Consider the following 5,906-nt stretch of genomic DNA (forward strand, 5'->3'; position numbering starts at 1 on the left):
CCTGAGCTGAAGGCAGACGCTTAATGACTGAGCCACCCAGGCTCCCTGCTTGCTTTTTCTTTATGATGTCTTTTGGTGAACAGAAAGGAATAATGTTAACGTAGCTCACTGTGTCAAGTTTTTCTTTTAAGTCTTATATAAAAATTTTTTTCCCTTATTCCAAGGTCATAAAAAAACTCTTTGATATTTTCTTCTAAAGTTTCAAATTTTTGCCTTTCACATTTATGTTATTTATGTTGTTGATCCATGTGGTATTGATTTTTAAAGATTTTATGTATGTATGTATGTATGTATGTATGTATTTAGAGAGTGCAAGTGGGGGAGGGGCAGAGGGAGAGAGAGAATCTAAGCAGACTCTGCACTGAGCATAGAGCCCAACGCAGGGCTTGATCTCACCACCCTGAGATCATGACTGTGAGATCATGACCTGAGCTGAAATCAAGAGTCAGATGCTTAACCGACTGAGCCACCCAGGCATTCCGCATGGAATTGATTTTGTAGGTGGTGTGAGGTTGGGGATCCCCACCCCCACACCAGAGGGATAATCAATTGTCTCAGGATTTGTTGCCTAATCCATCCTTGACTCACAGAACTGCTGTATCTCCTCTTTATCAGGTTTGCAGATAATTGAGGATCTGTTCTGCTGCATTGACTAGTATATCTGTAATTGCATAAATATCACACTATCTTAATTACGTTAACTTCATAATACATCTTGATACGGGATTAAGCAAATTCCTCCACCCTCACCTTTCAGCCAGGCTTTCTTCACCTAATGCCTTAAAACACTCATTGTATGTAAAGTAACTTCTTCCCAAGTCTCTAGGATGAAACTGGTTACCCCATCCTTGGGAGGATTGAGAACATAATTACTAAACCAATTTTCTGTGTTAAAGGAGTAACTCCATTGAGAAAGACTGTAGATTATTTTGAGCCCATTGCCCTTCTTTCATATACATTTTGGAATCAGCTTCTCAAATTTGTCAACAAACAAGCAAACAAATGCCAACCAACAAAACTGTTGAGATTACGATTGAAATTACATTGACTCTATAGATCAATTTGGAGAGAACTGATATCTTTGTATTGTATATTTCTAGCCAAATACAGCATTTAGGGTTTTAAAATATCTTTCAAAAAAGTTTTAAAATTTTCTCTATCAATTTCTTGTTCATCTTTTGTTATATTTATTCCTAGGTACCTTCTCTTTTGTTGCTATTGTAAATGGTATCTTTTAAAAAATTATGTTTTTATTTGTTCCTTGTGTATAAAGATACAATTGATTTTTGTATATTGATCACATTTTCAGCCACTTTGCTTAACACTTTTATTAATTCTAACAATCAGGTCTGAAAATCTTTGGGGCTATATCTTTGCAGATAAATCATGTTTTCTAGGAATACTGACACTTTGCTTTCTAACCCTTAAGCTCTTATTTCTTCTTCTTGCCTTATTGTCCCTACTAGTAACCCCCAGTATAATGTTAAATAGAAATAGGGATGGTGGACTTCCTTGTCTGGTTCTTGATGTAAGAGGGAATGCTTCTGATGTTTCTCCATGTAGGATGATGTTTGCTGTAGGCAAAATTCCCATCTATTCTTAATTTTTTAAAAGATTTTATTTTTTAAAAGATTTTATTTATTTATTTGAGAGATATAGAGAGAGCACGAGAGAGAGAGAGAGAGAGAGAGAGAGAGAGAGCACGAGTGGGGGGAGGGGCAAAGGGAGAAGGAGAAACAGGCTCACTGTTCAGCAGGGAGCAGGGAGCAGGGAGCCCCACACAGGGCTTGATCCCAGGACCCCAGGATCATGACCTGAACCAAAGGCAGATGCTTAACTGACTGAGCCACCCAGGTACCCCTAAGATTTTATTTTTTAAAGTAATTTCTACACCCACCATGGGGCTTGAACTTAACAACCCCAAGATCAAGAATTGCATGTTCCACTGAAGGAGTCAGCCAGGAGCCCCAATTCCCTTCTGTTCTTAATAATGAATACATATTAACTTTTTCAAACGATTTTTTGAAATCATCTACTAAGATGATATGATTCTATCCTTTAATTTGTTAAGATGACAAATTGTGTTTATACATTTTTCTCATGTTAAACTACCATTTATTTTTAAATTACACCCAATTTGGTCTTCCTTACCCTTCTTGTAGATTGTTGGATTGAGATAGGTAATGTTTGGTTTACAATTTTTGCATCGATGTTCCTAAATGAAACTGACCTATAATTTTCCTTTCTAGCATTATTCTTGTCTGGCTTTAATATAAGTTTTGTTTGCCTTCTAGAATAAATTAGGGAATATTTCCTCCAACAATCTGTTCTTTGAAAGTTTGGTAGGCTTTGGGGACCCTGGTTGGCTCAGGTAGAGTATGTAACTCTTGATCTTGGGGGTCCTTGAATTCAAACCCCACATTGGGTGTAGAACATACTTTAAAAAAAATGAAAGTTTGGTAGTCTTTACCTATAAATGTCTCTAGGACTGGTGTAATATATTTGGGTCAATTTTTAACTATTAATTCAAACTTCTATATCCTTTATAATTATATGATTATTTCCATTTTCTACTTTTCCTTTAGTCAGTTTGATAAGTTATATTTTCTATTAACTTGTCTATTCTATCTATATTTTCCAATTAATTGGCATAATACTTATTGTATACTCTAATTAACTTCTTAATCTCAGCTATATCTGCAGTTTCTTTTCCTATGTCAGATTTTGTTTATTTGAGAAGTCTCTTTTTTCCTTGATTCATCTTGCCAGAGATTTTACAATTTTTTTATCGACTGATAAATGTTGAAGAACCAACATTTGGCTTTGTTGATACTAAGTGCCAGTCACTGTTCTAAGTGCTTTACCTTTATTAACTAATTTAATTGGGTGTATATAACATTTTCTCATTACATCTTCCTTATCATTCATATTTTCCATCTCCTTGTCTGTTTGGCATTCTGGATACTTTTTTCAGATCTACCTTAGTTCACCCATTTTTTTTTTAAGACTTTATTTATTTATTTTAGAGAGAGAGGGTAGGGAGAAGGACAGAGGGGGAGGGAGAGGAACAATTTGACTCTGTGCTGAGCATGGAGGCCCATGTAGGCTATTTTTTTTTTTTTTAAGATTTTATTTATTTGTCAGAGAGAGAGAGAGAGAAAGCACAAGCAGGGGGAACATCAGAGGGAGAGGGAGAAGCAGAGTCCTCAATGAGCAGGGAGCCTGACACAAGACTCGATCCCAGGACTGTGAGATCATGACCTGAGCCAAAGGCAGATGCTTAACTGACTTGAGCCACCCTGGCGCCCCTAAAGTTTTTTTTAAAGAAGAATTAATTTATATATGAAAAAATGATTCAATTTAAAGAAGGTGTTAAATAAACAGTAGAACAGGCTGTAGCCAAATGTCATAAAAATTGTATGAGAATGAGGGTTGGGAAACACCCGACTGTGTCTTCCTGATTCCTCAGATCCACGTCCCCTGTGAAAGCTTTCCTTCTCAGCCCAGCCCCAAGTGCTTCCTCCCTCCTCCAAGTGACTAAAGCGCTGGGGCCAGTGCGTTTCAGCCTCTCTCCCCTAATCACCCCTGTATTCTGTGTCATACCCCCTAACTCACTCCAAAACTCAAGCAAACTATTTGAGGACAGTCAAAAAAACCCAAAAACAAAATCCAAACCCAACTCCCCACAGAGCAAGTGTTCCCTTACACTTCTTTGTCTCCCCAGGAGACCTCATTTCCCCATGCCCTCCATGAGACCTTATCTTCTCACGTCTCTCCATGCGATCGATTCATCTCCCCACATCTCCTCATGTCCCCCAACAAGACCTCATCTCCCCAATGAGACCTTGTCTCCCCACAAAACCTCGTCTCTCTGTGAGTCTTCATCTCCCCACACCTTCCCATGAAAACTTGTCTCTCCATGTCTCCCCCAGGAGATCTCATTTCCCCCACATCTCCCCATGAGATATTATCTCCTCTGTCTCTCCATGAGATCTCGTCTCCCTATATTTCCCCATGTACTCCCATAAGACCTCATCTCCCACAAAACCTTGTGGTTTTGTTTGGACATGAAAATGAGTTGATGTAACCAGAGGGACACAGCTGGAAGTGGGGGTGGGGTCATAAGAGGCAAACAAGACACCGGTGGTAACAGCAAATGGGCTGTTGTTCCCAGACAGGCCAAAAACTGGACTGAAAGCATTAAGACCCTAAGCAGCTTGTCTCTTGGCCTTTCATTTGTTTGTCTCATAAACAAACTTGGGGCTTCTGTTTCTTGGGAAGTCAGTACAAACACATTCCAATTTCCTAGTGCTCATTGCCAGTAAGCCATCTGCACTGACCACTGTGTAAGCTGCCTCCAGTGGGCACTTGGCGGGGGTGGGGTGAGGGTGGGGGTGGGGCGAAGTTCCTACCCACTCCTGCTTTGCTAAGGCCTCCCAACAACCTTGTTTCAACCATGGATGCAACACTTATAGAAGTGAATGGGAGTGAGAAGAAGCTCCAAGCTGAAAAGGAAGCCACCTCCTGGCCCAAGCTTCTGCCTTTTGGAGACTAATTCTTTATTTTGTAAGATGTTGTTCCTTTTTCCACTTTAAGTTTATTCCTAGGATCTGGAAAAAGTACTATGGGCATTAGGGCGCATTAAGTTTTCTCTAGAATTTGCTATGGTCCAACAACTTTACTTACTTAGACTTTTCTTTCCTTTTTTCAAGTCATAGCTGTTTTTGAATTCATGTATTTCAACAAATATTTACTGACAGCCTCTCTGGCTTAGAGTTTAAGAGCAAGGCTGTGGATAGAAATGCAACTGATTTCTGTGCATTGATTTTATATCCTGCCACTGCTGAATTCCTGTATGAGTTCTAGCAATTTTGGGGTGGGGTTTTTTTTGGGTTTTCCGTATAGAGTATCATGTCATCTGTGAAGAGCCAATCCCATTTACAATTGCACCAAAAACCATAAGATATCTAGGCATAAACCTAGCTAAAGAAGCAAAGGACCTGTACTCTGAAAACTATAGAACACTCATGAAAGAAATTGAGGAAGACACAAAGAAATGGAAAAACATTCCATGCTCATGGATTGGAAGAACAAATATTGTTAAAATATCTATGCTAACTAGAGCAATCTATACATTCAGTGCAATCCCTATCAAAATACCATTGACTTTTTTCACAGAGCTGGAACAAATAATCCTAAAATTTATATGGAACCAGAAAAGGCCCTAAATAGTCAAAGAAATGTTGAAAAAGAAAACCAAAGCTGGTGGCATCACAATTTCGGACGTCAAGCTCTATTACAAAGCTGTAATCATCAAGACAGTATGGTACTGGCACAAAAATAGACACATAGATCAATGGAACAGAATAGAGAACCCAGAAATGGACCCTCAACTCTATGGCCAACTAATCTTTGACAAAGCAAGAAAGAATATCCAATGGAAAAAGACAGTCTCTTCAACAAATGGTGTTGGGAAAATTGGACAGCCACATGCAGAAGAATGAAACTGGACTATTTCCTTACACCATTCACAAAAAATAGACTCAAAATGGATGAAAGACTTAATGTGAGACAGGACTCCATCAAAATCCTAGAGAACACAGGCAGCAACCTCTGTGACCTTGGCCACAGCAACTTCTTGCTAGGACATGTCTCCAAAGGCAAGGGAAACAAAAGTAAAAATGAACTACTGGGACTTCATCAAGATAAAAAGCTTTTGCACAGCAAAGGAAATGGTCAATAAAATCAAAAGACAACCAACAGAATGTGAAGAAGATGTTTGCAAATGTCCTATCAGATAAAGGACTAGTATCCAAAATCTATAAAGATCTTATCAAACTTAACACCAAAAGAACAAATAATCCAATCAAGAAATGGGCAGAAGACATGAACAGACATTTCTCCAA

The sequence above is a fragment of the Phoca vitulina genome, unplaced genomic scaffold (genome assembly GCF_004348235.1).
Source record: "Phoca vitulina isolate PV1807 unplaced genomic scaffold, GSC_HSeal_1.0 scaffold2, whole genome shotgun sequence".
In the NCBI taxonomy this organism is placed as follows: domain Eukaryota; kingdom Metazoa; phylum Chordata; class Mammalia; order Carnivora; family Phocidae; genus Phoca; species Phoca vitulina.